Source organism: Thalassophryne amazonica, chromosome 1 (assembly GCF_902500255.1).
Source record: "Thalassophryne amazonica chromosome 1, fThaAma1.1, whole genome shotgun sequence".
Lineage (NCBI taxonomy): Eukaryota > Metazoa > Chordata > Actinopteri > Batrachoidiformes > Batrachoididae > Thalassophryne > Thalassophryne amazonica.
This window is the reverse complement of record NC_047103.1, coordinates 85,201,286-85,222,482: the sequence shown is the minus strand read 5'-3', so window position 1 is coordinate 85,222,482 and position 21,197 is coordinate 85,201,286. Positions and strand designations below refer to the sequence as shown.

The 21,197-nt window shown below is 40.0% G+C and overlaps 1 protein-coding gene and 1 long non-coding RNA gene across 3 annotated transcripts in view; both read left to right on the top strand.

Annotated features, from left to right (window-relative positions):
- The window catches only part of LOC117512155 (microtubule-associated protein 4), a 418,222-nt gene that overhangs the window by 118,438 nt on the left and 278,587 nt on the right, over positions 1 to 21,197 (top strand). The gene's annotated exons all lie outside the window — the stretch shown is intronic.
- LOC117512179 lies at positions 1,860 to 14,043 on the top strand. The gene is made up of 3 exons (XR_004561233.1): positions 1,860 to 1,870; positions 8,270 to 8,274; positions 13,715 to 14,043. It is a non-coding gene; the product is annotated as an uncharacterized LOC117512179 (long non-coding RNA).

Below are 21,197 nucleotides of genomic sequence, written 5' to 3'. Positions count from 1 at the left end.
TCTGTAAAAAGATTAAACTTTCTGCAGCGCTTAGGCTCACCATTGCACCGGACGTCTTGATGCTCAGTTAGCGGAAGTTAGCCTGTAAGTGCGTGAAAATCCCCCATTCAGTTTAACACAGTGACATCACACATATGGAAATGTACACATAAAATAATAAATAATAATAAAAATAATTCCAGTCTGTCATCTTCAAAGGGAACAACTGACTTTTGTGGTTAATTCATGCATCATATGGTACTGAATTCATAAGCACAACACCACCTAGATTTTTTTAATCAGTTTCAGTGAAACACAACGGTAACACACCATGTGAAGATTTATATGATCATCAGGTTTCTTCAATCTTCTATTGTTACAGACTGATGATATGCTCTGCTCCATATTATGATATTGACTGAACCAGTCAGTTTTCTTTAATCAAGACAGGGGATGGATACAGGAACATTTCCAAGCCACATAAATACGTCTGACTTCATTTTCATCAATCTATGAGAAATCCAAACTGTATGGTACTGTATGGTAAAATTTGTCAAGGTAAATCAGAGTCAGTCAGTGTCAATCTTGCGGTTCTTAAAAATGGAGCGACTGTGTTATGGCACACAGTCATTCAGCACTAAGTACAGCATTAAGTTAACCTCAAACAAAGTACAGCACCAAGTTAGTTTCCAACTTTATCAACCCACTGCTAGGCCTAGCCAGCCTGTAACCTGAAGTCTCTTCCTGCATGCATATTTAGCATATAAATGACCTGCTCTTTTTCTCTATGTGTGGGTCTCATCCATCTGTTGGTAGGGAGGTGTCTGTGTGGGGCTGACTCACCGCCTGCTCCTTCTGTCTTTCCAATGACCAGCTCTCTGCATTCAGCCTCCCTCCTCATAGCTACTTCAGTTTGGCTGCCAGCCTGAGCTTGACACTGACAGTCCAGGGGTTTTTTGTTGTTGTTTTTGTCTTTATAAGATGTACAGCACATACAAACAATCATTTGTGGTGTGCATAGACTTGTTGTCTTCCTCTCACAGTGTAGCAGCGATGTCTTTAGTGTGGTCACATTCTGCCATCTGTCCACCACAACCACTTCTCTCACTTCTCAAACAGGTGTGACTCACACTCAAACAGGTGTGACCCCACCACGTATTTTTGTCAGCACTTACCCTACCATCAACCTGCCTAAACCCTGCCTCCTGCTGCACATCAGTAACTCTTAATTAGTTCCTTTAAACACACAACACTGCAAGAAGGACATGTATGAGGCACACCTGTGACAACTCTGAAGGAGTATCAGCTTGTGTGGCTGTGATTGGGGAAATTGTGCAGACCACACAATTTTTTTCATCTTTTGTAAAAACCTTGTACAGTTGTATGCAAAGGTTTGGGCACGCCTGATGATTTCCATGATTTTCCTTTATAAATCATTGGTTGTTTGGAACAGCAGTTTCAGTTGAATATATCATATAGCAGACAAACACACTGATATTTGAGAAGTGAAATGAAGTTTATAGGATTTACAGAAAGTGTGCAATAATTCTTTAACCTCTACAAAATTATCCACTTCAATCACATATCAACTAACCACAGCTGAAACGCCAAGCAAATAAAGACATAAGTTGGAATTCATTTTTTGGTTTAAAAGAAACTCATTTACTCCTACCAAGTATTATTTACTTTCAATTTTTTTGCATCCACAACATCCCCTAGGACCTGTCTTTTAGCTTATCCAGACTTTTGCATTTTTGACCTTGTACAAGCTGAGAAATAAATCATAATGTATGGGTATGTGGTTTTGGTGAAATAGGCTCTAGGGCTTAAGGGGTTAAACAAAATTAGGCAGGTGCATAAATTTGGGCACCCCAACAGAAAAAATACATCAGTCCTCCTTTTGCAGCCCCTAAATGCTTCCCATAGCTCCCAATGAGAGTCTGGATTCTGGTTGAAGGTATTTTGGACCATTCTTCTTTACAAAATATCTCCAGTTCAGTCAGGTTTGTTGGTTTCCGAGCATGGACAGCCTGCCTAAAACCACACCACAGATTTTAAATAATATTCAGGTCTGGGGACTGAGATGGGCATTCCAGAACATTGTGCCTGTTCCTCTGCATGAATGCCTTAGTAGATTTTGAGCAGTGTTGAGGGTTGTTGTCTTGTTGAAAGATTCAGTCCCAGCGCAACTTCAACTTTGTCACTGATTTATGAACATTGTTCTCAAGAATCTGCTATTTACTGGAATCCATGTGACCCTCAACTTTCAAGATTCCCAGTACCTGCACTGGCCACACAGCCCCACAGCATGATGGAACCACCTCCAAATTTTACTGTAGGTAGCAAGTGTTTTTCTTGGAATGCTGTGTTCTTTTTCAGCCATGCATACCGTCCCTCGTTATGTCCAAATAACTCAGTTTTAGTTTCATCAGTCCACAGCACCTTATTCCAAAATGAAGCTGGCTTGTCCAAATGTGCTTTAGCATACCTCAAGCGACTCTGTGTGTGGTGTGTACGCAGAAAAGGCTTCCTCTGCATTACAGCATCATACAGCATCTCTTTGTGCAAAGTGTGCTGTATAGTTGAACAATGTACCAAAACACTATCTGCAGCAAGATCATGTTGTAGGTCTTTGGAGCAGGTCTGTGGGTTGACTATGACTGTTCTCACCATCCTTCGCTTCAACTTATCTGAGATATTTCTTGGCTTGCCACTTTGGGCCCTAACTCATACTGTGAGTGCGGTCTTCCATTTCCTCACTATGTCCCTCACAGTGGAAACAGACAGCTGAAATCTCTGATTGCTTTTTGTATCCTTCCCCTAAACCATGATGTTGAACAATCTTTGTTTTCAGGTCATTTGAGAGTTGTTAAAGAGGCTCCCATGTTGCCGCTCATTAGGAGAGATGCAAAGAGGGGAAACATTTGCAAATGGCCACCTTAAATACCCTTTATCATTGGATTGGATTCACCTGTGTAAGGAGGTCAAGGGTCAGTGAGCTTACCAAACCAATTTTGTCTTCCAATAATTAGTGCTAAATGTATTCAAATCAATAAAATGACATGGTTGCCCAATTTTATGGACCTGCCCAATTTTGTTTAAATAATTATTGCACACTTTCTGTAAATACTAGAAACTTCATTTAACTTCTCAAATATCAGTGTGTTCATCTGCTATATGATATATTTAACTGAAATTTCTGATTCAGACAACCAATGATTTATAAAGGAAAATCATGAATATTATTAAAGGTGCCCAAACTTTTGCATACAGCTGTAACTGTTTAAATGGTCCAAGCATTGGGTCGCCCTTCTAAGTCTAGTCTGCTTGAGGTTTTTTCTTCAAAAATACCAGGTTGAGATTTTCCTTTCCAATGTCACCTGTCTGCTTGCTCAGCTTGCTCATGTGAAGTGCCTTGATGTAGTGTGATTTCACACTATATAAGTAAAATAAATTGAATAAACTGAAATTATGTTGAGCGCAACTTTTAATTGTTGCATCACCATGGTGGAACAGAGAAAAAAAAACTTTCTCCTAAAGAAGACATGAAATTTCACCAACAGTTCACCACAAGGCACATGAGAGCCTTAGGCCTGGATGTTATTTATTATCTTGTAAAAAAATCCTTCTCTGCTGAGTAAACATAATTTTATTTTTGAAAAGTAAGTGGATTTATGTTTATGTCTCATTAATTCCACTTTGTGCAGAATTGTAATCGTAAAACGAGAACGACTAATAATGACTGAATGACATTTTAGTTAGTTGTTAAAATATATTTTATTATTATTTTAGAAAAATGTGTTTAAATGTGGACATTTACAGTAGCGGTGGGGGGGGGGGGGGGGGGTGTAATTTCTATTCACCTTTCTGGCTTGTATCTGTAAACAGGAGTTAAAAAGCTATGACGCCGAAAATTTATTTATTTATTTATGTGGAAATCACTCAATGATTGACGGTTACAACACACTCACCATCCATCAGAAACAGATTTGGTGTGTATTTGAAGATGTAAAATACATTTTTTAAACTTTCACCGTGTCAGCCTGTTTTATCATTCTGTCTTTGTCTAACAGAGAGTCTGACATGCACTGTTGATCTCTGGAGACAAAATATTCTTGTTGTGTATTTAGAGTATTATATTGCTTTTAAAACATGCACCTTTCAATTTAATCATCTTATAAAGTGCCAAATCACAACAAAAGCCATCTGAAGGCACCTCACACAGAACAGTACAACATAAAAAAAATGAAATAAATAAATAATAAAAAAAAAATCAAAAAACATAATTAAAAACACAAGTAAAAGAATAAAACGGATAAAACAGATGGAAAAAAGCAGTCCTAATAATACCCCAAGGTTCCTCACTTTGCCTGTATGATGTATGACACACGAACCCAGGCTGAGCACCAGCTGGTCAAATTGATGCTGATGTCTCGCTGGACCAAGAACCATGTCAGAGTTTAAAAGTAGGAAGTTACTAGACATCCAGCTTCTCACTGATATAAGACAGTCCTCCAGGGATTTCATGGGAATAAGATTGATCGGCATGTGCAGCTGAGCATCATCAGCATAAAAATGAAAGGGAATCCCAAAACGCTGCAGTATATGCCCAAGGAGTGCTAAATACAGGGAAAAAAGCAAGGGGCCTAAAATGGATCCCTGTGGAATCTCATGTCACTAAGGTTAGAGGTAGTGTTATTATATTAGAGAAGCTTGAATCTTCGACTGGACTGGGTTGCTTGACGCAAGGACATTTCGCTTCAAATCGCAGAAGCTTCCTCAGCTAAAATTCTTGCTCTGGTGGTCTGACTTCTGTCTTGACTCTTGTAGAGAAGAATAATCAAGAAGTCACAAAAGCTGGAGTTTTAAACCTAACCAGACCCCTCCTACTGAGAGGCAGACTGCTATAGGCTAGTGACTAAACAATAGCTCTAATTAACACCTATTGTGCTCTAGTTAGCACCCTCCTAATGAACGGGCAGCTGTCCCTCTCCTGATGGCTCCCTTGACGACTCTGTAGATGACGTGAATGACTCATTACCATGAACAAAAGACTGAAACTGCTTTGATCTGAGTACCCATTGTAAACAGGGGATAAAGTGTGTCTCAGACCCCCTCCCCGGTTAAGGCTGGGTTTCAAACGTTTCACAAAGAATGCCTCCTTGACCCCTCTCTCAAACCATTTCTTCTCTCTGGCTAATATTTTAACTTCCTTGTCCTCAAACGTGTGGTTAGTGTCTTTAAGGTGGCTTAGCACTGTTCAGCACTGCTGTGACTCTTAGTCAGAGGTCCCCAGCTTCTGACTCTGACAAACTGTTATGTTTAATGGCTGACTCTACCACTCTATCCACAAACAGGACGTGCCACTCAGGCCTATTGTATGTAGCACAGATTCCATCACGTACAATTTGGCCAAGCACCTCAAGTGGATTTTGGCTCCTCTAGTGGGTAACTCAGAACACCATGTGGAGAACACACAAGATTTTGTGAACAAGATCAAGGACCTGCAGCTGGAGGCAGATGAAACAATCGTGTCATTTGATGTGAATTCGTTGTTCATCTGCATCCCCACTGCTGAGGCCATCTCAGCTGTGAGGCAGAGACTGCTGGAGGATGTGTCTCTACTTGAAAGGACCAAACTCACACCAGACCACATCTGCCAACTCTTGGAGATCTGTCTTAACACCACGTATTTCCTGTTTAGGGGGAATTACTACAGGCAGATTCATGGTTGTGCGATGGGGTCTCCGGTATCCCCCATTGTGGCCAATCTGTACATGGAGCGAGTGGAGAAGACAGCCTTGACGTCTTTCACGGGCATCTCTCCTAGTCACTGGTTCAGATATGTTGATGACACATGGGTTAAAATCAAGCAACAGGAAGTTGAGGACTTTACAGAACACATCAACTCGGTGGACGCCAATGTCAAGTTCACACGTGAGGATGCCAGAAACAACCATTTAGCCTTCTTGGACTGTGATGTTACGATTGGAGAGAACAGGCAGCTCCAGACAGGGGTTTACAGAAAACCAACTCACACTGACCAATATCTGCTCTTTGGCTCAAACCACCCCCTTGAACACAAGCTCGGGGTAATCAGGACGCGTCAACACAGAGCCCTACAGGTGCCCACAACTGCAGAGGGAAGGGCTAAAGAACAACAACTTGTCCGGAAAGCCCTCACAGTATGTGGGTACCCACGATGGTCCCTGGACAAAGTGCAGAAGTCCCAGAGAACAAAGAGACCAGGTAGACAGGAGATGGAGACAAGAAGAAGAGGACTGTCTCTCCCTTATTTAAGCAGGAGTAGGGGAAAAACTACAGAGGATCTTCAGACAGCACAAAATCCCAGTTTACTTTAAACCGGTTAACACCTTGAGACAGAAATTAGTTCACCCTAAGGACAGGATCCCTAGTTACAAACAGAGCAATGTAGTGTATTCTATCAGATGTCAGGAAAACTGTAACGAACACTACATAGGTGAGACTAAGCAACCTTAACACAAAAGGCTATACCAGCACCGCAGAGAGGGCGCCAGTGGACCTCAGTCTGCAGTTCATCTCCACCTTAAAGTCCCTAACCACACGTTTGAGGACAAGGAAGTTAAAATATTAGCCAGAGAGAAGAAATGGTTTGAGAGAGGGGTCAAGGAGGCATTCTTTGTGAAACGTTTGAAACCTAGCCTTAACCGGGGAGGGGGTCTGAGACACACTTTATCCCCTGTTTACAATGGGGTACTCAGATCAAAGCAGTTTCAGTCTTTTGTTCATGGTAATGAGTCATTCACGTCATCTGCAGAGTCGTCAAGGGAGCCATCAGGAGAGGGACAGCTGCCCGTTCATTAGGAGGGTGCTAACTAGAGCACAATAGGTGTTAATTAGAGCTATTGTTTAGTCACTAGCCTATACCAGTCTGCCTCTCGGTAGGAGGGGTCTGGTTAGGTTTAAAACTCCAGCTTTTGTGACTTCTTGATTATTCTTCTCTACAAGAGTCAAGACAGAAGTCAGACCACCAGAGCAAGAATTTTAGCTGAGGAAGCTTCTGCGATTTGAAGCGAAACGTCCTCGCGTCAAGTAACCCAGTCCAGTCGAAGATTCAAGCTTCTCTACTATGGAAACCACCTGGACAACTGAGAGCCTACACAGAAACATAGTGTTATTATACAAAACACATTGAGAGCGACTGGACAGGTATGATATCAACCACGCAAGGGCACTTCCAGTAATCCCAAAAAGATTGTTCGAGCAAAATATGATGATCCACGGTATCAAATGCATGACTAAGATCTAACAACACCAAAACTGTAGTGGTGTCTGAGTCCATTGCTCACAGAAGATCATTCACTACTTTAGTGAGAGCTGTCTCTGTGGAATGATATTTCCTAAAAGCAGACAGCAACGGCTCAAAAAGATCATTCTCAGTGAGGTGGTGTACGAGCTGGCGTGAAACCACCTTTTCTAAAATTTTGGAACAGAATGATAGATTTGATATCGGCCTGTAATTTTTTCAATAAACTATGGTCAAGATTTGATTTCTTAAGTCAAGGTTTAATCACTGCAGTTTTAAAACATTTCAGAAGAGATCCAGAGGTTAATGACAGATTGATAATTTCCACCACAGGATCAAATTAACAGGTTGTGCTTTTTGTAGACGCCTCGAGTCTCGTCAGCATGCCTAATTAAATTAAATTCTATTACTATTAAATTCTGTAAGTCTTGGTAACACCTCAGTGGTAGCACTCACCTCCATAACAGAGTTTAATGGCTGGGCCAAGGCTTGCTGAGATATGCGCAGCGTAATATCTTCCATTTTCTTCTCAAAAAAATCCAAGAAGTCCTGCGCTGAAAAGGGAGAACGACTAACAGGTGGCTGCCTGTGAATGAGAAATGCTACTGTGTCAAACAAGAACTTTGAGTTATGTTTGATTTTACTGATCAAGTCAGAGTAATCGGCCCGCTTTGTGTACTCTGTGGGACTGTTTCCCATGTGGTCCTTCCTATGTTGAGTTTACGTGGGTTCTCTCAACGTGCTCTGGCTTCCTCCTACTTCTAAAGACAGGCAGGTTAGGTGAATTGGTGGCACTAATTTGACTGTAGGTGTGCATGCCTTTGTGAATGTGTTTGTCCATCTATATGTGGCCATGTGATAGACTGGTGTACTGTCCAGGGTGTACCCTTCCTCACACCCTTTGATTGCTGGGATGGGCTCCAGCCCACTGTGAACCTTCGCTGGAGTAATTGGGTATGGAAATTGAACAAATGAATGAATGACTAGATTGGACTGATACAGTGTGTGTGTGTGTGTGTGTGTGTGTGTGTGTGTGTGTGTGTGTGTGTGTGTGTGTGTGTGTGTGTGTGTGTGTGTGTGTGTGTGTGTGTGTACACATTAGTGGACTCATCTCATCTGGCCTAGTATAGGATGTTATGCATTCATTCATCATTGTTATTTCAGCAGTCTCCAGACACATAATGCAAGTGGTATAAGTAGTAACTGGGTCAGAGACCTGAGAGTCTCAGCTGAATTCTGACAGAGTAAATGTAGTGTGTGTGTGTGTGTGAGAGAGAGAGAGAGAGCGAGATCCTGCATGATGTGTCTGTTGCATCACAATGCTGCATGGCATGTCACCCCAAGTACAACTTAATTGGATTATCTCAAATATTTGAGGTTTACTCTTCCATGATGCCACATATTTCAGCAACATCAAAGTGTGTTACCTTCAGGGAGACCGATCCAGTGTTTGCCTTTTTGTTCAAGTATTTGTCTTTAACTGTGATAGATGTTGAATGAGTTGCATTTGTTTTGTGACAGCTTAACTAACCTGCTTTCTTCCTTTTCCCCCTTATCCCTTCTTCTCTTCTTTTCTCCCTTATGGTCTCCTTCATAAACATTTTTGCTTTTATCTTCACATTTTTTGGTATTTTTTTTTCTTGTTCTTACTTTTTCATGTTTTTTTCTTTTTGAGCACTCGTTTGTCTGTGTATTTATTTATTTGACACAAATTTCCGTTCTGGTCCACTTTTTTCTTTGCTTTTTCTTCATGATCTCCTCATCCTTTTCAACCATTTCTCCTCTTCTTTCTCCTTGTTTCTTCCCTTCCCAACTCCCAATGCTTCAGAGGACTAGATCCACCCCATCGCCATGCCGACTGTCAGCTCTGTTTCTGCTTCCGTGCACCTCTTCTCTCTCCCTCTGCAGCACTCAGTGACACAGCAAATTTAGCAAATTTCTTTTCTACGGTTCCCCTGATCCAATGTGAAGGAAGAAGTTTGAGGCTGTAGCTGAGAATTTACTTTCACATTTGACAGAGGTCACATACACGTAATATGTGAGCATAGGCACATCCACAGTTGTCCTACTGTGCTTTTTTGCACTGACAGTGTTGTTGGCACACTGCGACACACTCTGCATCTTAAGCCCCGGTCACACGGCTCTCTCTCTCTCTCTCAACGTCTCTGGCTTCATTTCTATCTTTTATGCGCTCTGCACTTGCAGGCATTTCGGTGACAGGAGATGTCCAGGCTCACTCGTCCACTTTTTCGCGACGATTTGTGACTTTGGGACTTTTTTCCTTTGTTCAGCTAACGCCGTGTGCCGTGTGACCGGGCCCTTAGTCTTAATGTGCGCATACTGGCCATAGACACATTTAAATTCTTCATATTTTATTTTTAATGCATTTTTTAGTATTTTGCATATTACATATCCTAGAATTACAATATTTCTGCTCTTTAGTGTCCAACATACTGTTCCCATTGTTTCAGTTTTTTTAAACTAAACCTTATTAAACATAACTAAAAATTATTTTTGAAGGCATACTGTACACTCAAGTTATGATCTTGTATTTCATTACAGACTACTCAATACAGTTGTTTTATGATGCTGCCTCAAATCAGAAAAAAGTTACGATGATGTGGAAAATGGGGGAAAACATCAACAAAAACAAACCATTTCATATACTTTGACTCCTGTTTCACTGCAGACAGTATGAACCAGAGATATTTCTTTTGTGGTCAGTGTCATTTCATTTGGTAATATACATCAGTTCCTGCATTTACAGCCTGCAACACCTTCTAAAAAAGTTGGGACACTAAAGCATTTGGCACTTTGTAATGTTGCCATTCTTTCTCACAACATTTAAAATATGTTTTGGTAATGAGAATACCAAGCAATGACACATGTAATATCCCATTGTTCCTGCAAACATGTCTTAAGGTGTGCAACAATATGGGATCTTTGTTGTTGCATTCTTTGTTTCAATATTTTCAGCACATTTTCTGTTGGCAGCAGGTCAAGATTGCAGGCAAGCCAGTCCAGTACCCATAGCCCCTCTGCGTTTGTAGCCATGTCTTTGTAATGTGTGCAGAATGTGGTTTCCCATGGACTTGTTACAAAATACGTCAACGCCCCTGTAAAATATGTTGTTTGAAAATTGCATATTTTGCTGTAAAATCTCATTGTGCTTTTTGGCATTAATGCTACCATCACAGAAGTGAAAGTTACCTTTGCCAAGGGCACTGGACACAACCATACCACGCCAGAACCTGGCTTTTTGGATTTGTTGTGGGTACACAGCATCCTTTTCTTCCAGAAATGTATGGAAGACTGATTTGTCTGACCAGAATACACATATCCACTGTGTGGTAGTCTAACCCAGACACACTGTCAAGGGAGAAATATGTTCTCCATTCGGCTGCTCCTGTTTTGTGTTTGGGGTCGCCACAACAGATACAACCAGATCCACATTGATATTTTGGCACAGGTTTTATGCCGGATGCCCTTCCTGACGCAACTCCAGTGTTATCTGGAGAAACACACACAGCCGCTGGTGTTCCAAAGAGGCCTCCCATCCAAGTACTAACCAGGTCCCGCACTGCTTAGCTTCTAAGATCTGACGGGATCAGGCTTACACAGAGCAGATCGGCTGCCAAGGGAGAAATATGTAAGATCCTTTAAATGGTAAATGGACTGCATTTATACAGCGCTTTTCCATTTGCATCAGATGCTCAAAGCACTTTACACATCAATGTCTCACATTCACCCCGATGTCAGGCTGCTGCAATGCAAGGCGCCCACTACACACTGGGAGCAACTAGGGGATTAAGCACCTTGCCCAAGGGCCCTTAATGATTTTCCGGTCAGGCTGGGATTTGAATCGAGGATCCTCTGGTCTCAAGATCAATGCTTAACCAATAGACCATCACCTTCTCCTTTGAATTTTTCTTTGAGGAACATTGTTTTAAACATTTCAATAATTTTCTCGGTCATTTGTTGACAAACTCGAGATCCTCTGCCCATCTTTGCTCCTCAAAGACTCAGCCTGTCTTGGACAATGATTTTATCACCAAATTGTGATTTCAGTCACCTGTTGACATCTCTTGTTTGAATTAGTATCATTATTTGTTTTTTTTTTGTTGTTGTTGTTGTTTTGTTTTTTGTGATTAAGTGATGATGTGGAGGTTAAAGCACTTGGTTTGAGACCAGAGGATCCTCGCTTCAAATCCCTGTCCAACCAGAAAAACCAGGCCTGAACTACAGAAGTTAATGTACATATATTAACAAATGAAATGAAGTGAACCACACAAAACATGACATATCTTTGGTTCATACTGTTTGCAATGAAAGAAGTCATAGTACATGTAAAAATCACTGTATTTTATTTTATTTAAAATTTTTCTGTTATGTCCTGACTTTTCTGATTTGGGGTTGCAGTTTACATTTCACTTTCATCAAACACGGTCTGTATTGCTTGTGTATTTTCTCATTAAACCAGCCACTGTCAAATCAATGTCAAATAAACAAAATGTTCTGTTCTGTGAGGACTGCACATGCTGTTTCATGACTCATTTTAGAATTTAAATTACATGCATTGTTAGTAATTTTATGCCGAAATGGGATGCTAAAATTTGCTTAGGGCCCCAAACTTATGGCCACTGTTTTACAGAAGTCAAATCATAGTAAATGACTACACAAGAAAATAGGAAGAACAAATAGCAGGGCCCCAGTATTCCCATATAGATTTTGATGAATAAAGGGTGTATGTTTCAAATTTTGGTGGTGGTCAGATATGAGAAATAAATCCTGTAAAGACCAAATGCAGTAAAATTGAAAACGTGACTCAAATCAAAGTGAATTGATGCTTTTTGTAACTATTTGGAAGGTCTGCGTTTAATATAAGTCAAGTAATAGCTGTGTGCAGTCATGTAAAGGTTTTATATTTATCATGTCCTCTTCAGTTTTCATCAGTTGCAAATACAGTAGTGTTCAGAATAATAGTAGTGCTATGTTACTAAAAAGATTAATCCAGGTTTTGAGTATGTTTCTTATTGTTACATGGGAAACAAGGTACCAGTAAATTCAGTAGATTCTCACAAATCCAACAAGACCAAGCATTCATGCTGTGCACACTCTTAAGGCTATGAAATTGGGCTATTAGTAAAAAAAAAAAAAAAAAAAAAAAAGTAGAAAAGGGGGTGTTCACAATAATAGTAGCATCTGCTATTGATGCTACAAACTCAAAACGATTATGTTCGAACTGCTTTTTTTAGCAATCCTGTGAATCACTAAACTAGTATTTAGTTGTATAACCACAGTTTTTCATGATTTCTTCACATCTGTGAGGAATTAATTTTGTTGGTTTGGAACCAAGATTTTGCTCGTTTACTAGTGTGCTTGGGGCCATTGTCTTGTTGAAACACCCATTTCAAGGGCATGTCCTCTTCAGCATAAGGCAACATGACCTCTTCAAGTATTTTGACATATCCAAACTGACCCATGATACCTGGTATGTGATATATAGGCCCAACACCATAGTAGGAGAAACATGCCCATATCATGATGCTTGCACCACCATGCTTCACTGTCTTCACTGTGAACTGTGGCTTGAATTCAGAGTTTGGGGGTTGCCTCACAAACTGTCTGCGGCCCTTGGACCCAAAAAGAACAATTTTACTCTCATCAGTCCACAAAATATTCCTCCATTTCTCTTTAGGCCAGTTGATGTGTTCTTTGGCAAATTGTAACCTCTTCTGCACATGTCTTTTATTTAACAGAGGGACTTTGCAGGGGATTCTTTCAAATAAATTAGCTTCACACAGGCGTCTTCTAACTGTCACAGCACTTACAGGTAACTCCAGACTGTCTTTGATCATCCTGGAGCTTATCAATGGGTGAGCCTTCGCCATTCTGGTTATTCTTCTATCCATTTTGATGGTTGTTTTCCATTTTCTTCCACACGTCTCTGGTTTGTTTGTCCATTTTAAAGCATTGGAGATCATTGTAGATGAACAGCCTATAATTTTTTGCACCTGCGTATACATTTTCCCCTCTCCAATCAACTTTTTAATCAAACTACGCTGTTCTTCTGAACAATGTCTTGAACATCCCATTTTCCTAAGGCTTTCAAAGAGAAAAGCATGTTCAACAGGTGCTGGCTTCATCCTTAAATAGGGGACACCTAATTCACACCTGTTTGTTCCACAAAATTGATGAACTCACTGACTGAATGCCACACTACTATTATTGTGAACACCCCCTTTTCTACTTTTTTACTAATAGCCCAATTTCATAGCCTTAAGAGTGTACATATCATGAATGCTTGGTCTTGTTGGATTTGTGAGAATCTACTGAATTTACTGGTACCTTGTTTCCCATGTAACAGTAAGAAATATATTCAAAACCTGGATTAATCTTTTTAGTCACATAGCACTACTATTATTCTGAACACTACTGTAAGTGCAGGACATCATCGCAGTAGGTGACTTGCCTAGATCGGTCCACAAACATGGGAAACTCGCTTGTATTTACATTTTTCTCTGCCATTTATGTGGCTTACAGAAATGGCAATTTGGATATTTTGAATCTTCAAGGTGTGTGGAGTCGACCTTAGGAGATGGTGAATCACTTTCTTGTTTTGGTGCAACAATGTGCCCAAAACTGGAGTTCTTCATGAATTTCCCACAGAGAAGAAGCAACACGACATGGAGCTCATCTAATTCCTGAAGCTGGAGGAGGACAGTGGCACCGCCAGCATTTACTCCGATGGTGCAGATCACATTCTGATCATGTGCAAATGACATACATACGAGGGCTGTCAATAAAGTTACGGTCCTTTTTATTTTTTTCAAAAACTATATGGATTTCATTCATATGTTTTTACGTCAGACATGCTTGAACCCTCGTGCGCATGCGTGAGTTTTTCCACGCCTGTCGGTGACGTCATTCGCCTGTGAGCACTCCTTGTGGGAGGAGTCGTCCAGCCCCTCGTCGGAATTCCTTTGTCTGAGAAGTTGCTGAGAGACTGGCGCGTTGTTTGATCAAAATTTTTTCTAAACCTGTGAGACACATCGAAGTGGACACGGTTCGAAAAATTAAGCTGGTTTTCAGTGAAAATTTTAACGGCTGATGAGAGATTTTGAGGTGATTCTGTCGCTTTAAGGACTTTTCACGGTGCGAGACGTCGCGCAGCCCTCTCAGGCAGCGTCATCAGCCTGTTCAAGCTGAAAACCTCCACATTTCAGGCTCTATTGATCCAGGACGTCGTGAGAGAACAGAGAAGTTTCAGAAGAAGTTGGTTTCAGCATTTTATCCGGATATTCCACTGTTAAAGGAGATTTTTTTAATGAAAGACGTGCGGACACAGGAAAAACACCTCTTTTGAAAGCCTTAAGGACAAGTTGGAACATGTCCTGCCTGTTAAACAATTTCTCATATACTCACTCCACTGAAAGCCATCAAAAGCCGCCTGGATTTTACAAATGGTTATCAACACGGAGGTGTTTTTCCTGTGCCGCCGCACCGCGTCGGCTGTGTCCCGACGCGCGGATCCGTCCGCACGTCTTTCATTAAAAAAATCTCCTTTAACAGTGGAATATCCGGATAAAATGCTGAAACCGACTTCTTCTGAAACTTCTCTGTTCTCTCACGACGTCCTGGATCAATAGAGCCTGAAATGTGGAGGTTTTAAGCTTGAAACAGGCTGATGACGCTGCCTGAGAGTGCTGCACGACGTCTCGCACCGTGAAAAGTCCTTAAAGCGACAGAATCACCTCAAAATCTCTCATCAGCTGTTAAAATTTTCACTGAAAACCAGCTTAATTTTTCGAACCGTGTCCACTTCGATGTGTCTCACAGGTTTAGAAAAAATTTTGATCAAACAACGCGCCAGTCTCTCAGCAACTTCTCAGACAAAGGAATTCCGACGAGGGGCTGGACGACTCCTCCCACAAGGAGTGCTCACAGGCGAATGACGTCACCGACAGGCATGGAAAAACTCACGCATGCGCACGAGGGTTCAAGCATGTCTGACGTAAAAACATATGAATGAAATCCATATAGTTTTTGAAAAAAATAAAAAGGACCGTTACTTTATTGACAGCCCTCGTATTTAAATCAGGTAAATCCAGCAGACTTTTTTCCCCCTTGTTTTTCTCTGTGTGCACACCACACGATACAGTAAAATATTTTAGGGCACATATAGTAATGCAGTCTGTCAGATGTGTTACTTATTTAGATTTGTGGTTAGGATAATTACACATACAAATTACTGACCTCCCTGATATTCCAATCGCTCAGCTTCCCCGCTGTGTTTGCTGTCACAGTCATTGTTTTGGTGTGATTCCTTAAGATGATGCAACAAGAGAACTTCTGCTTTGCAGAACAGACACATCACACTCATCATGCAGGTGAATATAAGCCTAGTAACTGTGGAAACCTTAGGGAATCCCCCTGGCAGATCTTTGTGCAAGCATTCTGGGGTAATGAATGATATGAATAATAAAATTCGACCACAAAATGCTTCTTTCAGATTTCAGATGTTTCTCCCACAATAACTGTTTATCACAGATATGCCACATTTACATATTTCATAGCCAGTATAGCTGGCATTAAGTTGCCAAGAAATGGAGAGGCTTCTTTGAGTGTAATGGTATGCTTCAGTGTCTCAAACATGGATGCTTGTAATAGTCAATTTAATATTTTCCATAGTTTGAGCATACATAAACTTCACAGTTTAGTGTCAGTGTCTGTTGTTTAGCTATAGTCCAAGTCTGGGTGTCCATGACAACTGCCACAGAAAATTTCAGGCCTCTAAGTCCATTATTTGCTGAGATAATCTACCTTGAACATGGCTCCAGAAATGACGGCCATAATTTTTGCCTAAAAAACGGCAGACCCCACGCACAATAAATTGGCCATATCTCAGAAACTATTCTAGTATTAGTCTAATAGTCTGATGTCATGATGTTTGTTTTTGTAAAATAATTTGGAAACAACTCTGAGATGCCACAGTAGATAATAAGTTGCACGTTTTCGTGTCCTGACCTGAGACTGAAGGATAAATGTCACACACTGGCAAATAAAAATAAAATAATAATAATAAAAGCACAAATTGCTGAAGTCAGATGTTTGGATAAATATATCGAGAGAACAGTCCAATGCAAAATGTGGTTTTATGAAATAGTAATAACACCATATTCTAACTTGTGACAGACTGTGTATTATACTTCCGACATCTTATTGTATTCTTTTTATGACTAAAATGAGCAAACAATGGAATGGGACTGAGAAATATCTCTCCTTTAGCTTATTAATTGCACCAGGTCCTGCAGACCCCACACTAGGTGCAGCAGTCCCATGACGTCAGGAACAAAATTTTCAGGGTTTTGTTTTTGTTTTGTTTTTTTGTTCTTTCAAGGGCCACTCACATGACTGCTCCTGTGTTCTCCACTGTCAAAATCTCCTCACTACGGTCCATTTCATTATCATCATTCAGAGAAATATCAGACAAAAAGGTTTCCAAATTGCTGTAATGTCTACTGCCATTGTGAACTGAAGCATTTGATAATGGACCAAGCCTGCCTTGATATCTCGCAGCAGCGTTCATGGCCACCAGCAGAAGGGGTGAGCGTGGAGCAGGAGCAATGTGTGACCAGAATTATTTATTTTGATGTTTTGATGCATGAAAAAAAAATCACATTAAATCACAATTAATATTCATTTATAATCTATCCATAAAGCAAGATGCTTCTCTGTGTGTCTGTGCCTCGCATATCTCTCTGTTTGTCAGATCGGCCTCAGCTTTCGGATATGACTTGCACATGGCACGATGATGTGCATCCTTTCTCACGAGCCAGCTTTGACAAAGATCATCGACAAAGATGAGTCACTCTCTGCCTTAAACAGATGCCCATGTCTAACGCGTTCATGAGAGAGAGATGGAAGAAATACAACCCCAATTCCAGTGAAGTTGGGACATTGTAAAAAATGTAAATAAAACAGAATACAATGATTTACAAATCCTCTTCAACCTATATTCAATTGAATACACCACAAAGACAAGATATTTAATGTTCAAACTGATAAACTTTTTTTTTTTTTTGTGCAAATATTTGCTCATTTTGAAATGGATGCCTGCAACACATTTCAAAAAAGCTGGGACCATGGTATTTTTACCACTGTGTTACATCACCTTTCCTTCTAACAACACTCCATAAGCCTTTGGGAACTAAGGACACTAATTGTTGAAGCTTTGTAGGTGGAATTCTTTCCCATTTTTGCTTGATGTACGACTTCAGTTGTTCAACAGTCCAGGGTCTCCGTTGTCGCATTTTGCGCTTCATAATGTGCCACACATTTTCAATGGGTGACAGGTCTGGACTGCAGGCAGGCCAGTCTAGTACCTGCACCCTTTTACTATGAAGCCACGCTGTTGTAACACGTGCAGAATGTGGCTTGGCATTGTCTTTCTGAAATAAGCAGGGACATCCCTGAAAAAGATTTTGTATGGATGGCAACATGTGTTGCTCCAAAACCTGGATGTACCTTTCAGCATTGATGGTGCCATCCCAGATGTGTAAGTTGCCCATGCCATGGTCACTAACACACCCCCATACTATCACAGATACGTGTTTTTGAACTTTGCGCTGATAACAATCTGGATGGTCTTTTTCCTCTTTTCTCCGGGGGACACGACGTCCATGGTTTCCAAAAACAATTTGAAATATGGACTCATCAAACCACAGCACACTTTTCCACTTTGCGTTTATCCATTTCAAATGAGCTCAGTCCCAGAGAAAGCGGCGGCATTTCTGGGTGTTGTTGATGTATGGCTTTCGCTTTGCATGGTAGAGTTTTAACTTGCACTTGTGTAACTTGCAAGGAACTGTGCTAACTGACAGTGGTTTTCTGAAGTATTCCTGAGTCCATGCGGTAAGATCCTTTACACAATGATGTCTGTTTTTAATGCAGTGCCGTGTGAGGGATCGAAGGTCATGGGCATTCAGTGTTGGTTTTCAGCCTTTCCGATTAGATGTAGAAAGTTCTCCAGATCATCTGAATCTTCTGATTATATTATGGACTGTAGATGATGGAATCCCTAAATTCCTTGCAATTGAAGGTTGAGAAACATTGTTCTTAAACCATTAGACTATTTTTTCATGCAGTTGTTCACAAACAGTGTTGGGGAAAGTAACTTTGGAAAGTTACTTCATTAGTTAGTCTATACAGTTATATTTTACAGTTACTTCTTACATTTACTTCATTAGCAGCTGCGGACACCTTGTCGGCAGCTGCTGAATGTAATTAATAAAGTTACTCATAATCTAATTTGGTTATTTTTAAGATTTAATACTCAGAAAAGTTACTTTTCTGATTGCTCAATTTTACGAGTAACCAAGTTAGATTACTCGTTACCTTATTAGTTACATTACTTATTAGTTGCAAGTTTTCTGCAGATTCTAATAAAGTAATTGCATAAAGCACCTGTATAAAGCAACTAAAAAAGTAACTTGTCAAAGTTACTTTCCACAACACTGTTCACAAAGTGGTGATCCTCGGCCCATCTTTGCTTGTGAACAGCTGAGACTTTTGGGGATGCTCCTTTTATACCCAGGCAATTCCCAAACGCTTATTGAGTTTTGTTAGAAGGAAAGGTGATGTAACACAGTGGTAAACATACCACTGTCACAGCTTTTTTGAAATGTGTTGCAGGCATCCATTTCAAAATGAGCAAATATTTGCACAAAAACAAATAAGTTTATCAGTTTGAACATTAAATATCTTGTCTTTGTGGTGTATTCAGTTGAATATAGGTTGAAGAGGATTTGCAAATCATTGTATTCTGTTTTTATTTACATTTTACACAACGTCTCAACTTCATTGGAATTGAGGTTGTACGAGATTAGGGATGGGTATTGATAAGATTTTATCTATCGATGCCATTATCGATTCCACATATCGATCCAATTCTTTATCGCTTTCTTTATCGCTTTACAGGTTTTCTATGTCAACATTTTGAGTCTTAAAGTAAATAAATATGAAATCGGTCACTGGATCCTTGATCTCTGGACATTAATAAAATTAATAAAATCTGTACATGATCACTTGATCCTTGATGTACTTGATGGATCCTAGATTATTTCCCAATAATCACCATCAAAAACAACAGCCGCTCCGATGTAATGTCAGCTGAAGTGCCGATAAGGGAATCGTTGACCAAAAAGTCTATTGATGTCAGTAGATCGAATCATTTCTGAACGATTCTTTAAAAAGTTCACCACTATCATGTATAGGGATGGGTATATACATGATAGTGGTGGACAGTTTTTTTTAATGATGAAATTTTAGAAAATATACAAAACATAAAGGAATTATAATTTAGTGCAAAAAATGAATTATATATCAGAAGAATCTTTCATTTTATGATACAAGCACCACATTTCGCACAATGGTACATCTTGGTCTGCATTTTGCAAAAAAAAACAAAAAAAAAAAAAAAACAGCCACTAAAATTGATTTCTTCAAGACTGTGCCAAAATATATGTATTTTCAGTTTATTTTGCCCCATCTTTGTTTATTTCAATGTTGAACTTGTTAAAAATTGTCCTGTGGACTCTGAGGGATTTGAAATGAACTTCAGCCAACATTTTCTTGCTCTGTGTGCTACCCTTGTCTAATTTAGTTTTTCCAAAAAACATCTTGAAAATGTGGATCATTTTATAATCCGGGTTTGGTTCAATATGGTAATAGACTTACAACTACTGTTTTTAAATGTCTTCTTAAAGATAAATGTTGTGGTGGATCCAAGCCAAAAAACAAATTAACAAAACAAATCAAGATAAGATGTAGACAGATGCGACACTGGTATTCTGGAAAACAAATCAAACATGTAATCAGCATCCTGATTGTTATGATGACAACCTGTAGCACTAACAAAATACCTGTCATTATGGAAGACAAAACCAACTAAATATTAAAATAATCCTTTTTACTACACACATTCAGTTTGGATTATGCGTGTGTGTGCTGGTTGTTCCCCCCCCATGGTGCACCTGACAGCACCTTGCGTGGGACGTTTTCGCTACATCAAGTTCGTTGTGGACTCACCACAGTTTTGTCCTTTTTTTTTTCCGCCAATTGTATAATCCAAAGTTTGACTCAGAACTCAGTGGGGAGCACCAGTCCGGTCGGAGCAGGACAAAGTGAGAACATGACAACAGTCATGTGACTTTCCAAGTCCTTGCAATGTTTTTTTTTTTTAAATCTGCTTTTATTTTTTCATGTCGGATGTTTTCCAGCCATGAAACGTCCAGTGAAAGGGGTTAATTATCCAATGATGTAATTTTTCTGCAGATTTAGCTGATGCCGCCCATGAATGATGGGAAAACGCACACAAGATAAATCCAAACTGACGAGCATGAAAAATTAACCATTTAATATTTAGCTTGTTTCTCTCTCTCTCTCTCTCTCTCTCTCTCTAAGTGCGCATACACAGTGAGGAAATATGACAGCAAATTGCCCAAAATTCAGCATATATGTCAAAGTGCCAGATGTCTGTGGAAATGAGATGTCATCTGTAGCGCACAAACTTCACGTGAGACAACAAGGATGCACAAGGGCCGGTGAAGGAGTTACACCGGCCTTTTTGCATCAACTCTGCGGATCGGGCCCATTTTAAGCCACACAACAGACTTGCAACTGTCGTGTCCTGTGTCAAGGGGGCCATACTGAACGTCTTATACCGGTGCTTCAATAATACCATGAGCTGGTATAGACTCCTAGTACATAAAAAGAGGATTTTGTAATTTTTCTGAGACGGTATGTATAATAAAATGGGTCAAGCCATTCCCATTTATTTTTTCTAAGTATTCTTTATTTTTGTTTCCTGTTGTTGTACCTCTGTGTTTTCTGTCTGCACATTGTGTTAATAAAATAATACCTAACACAC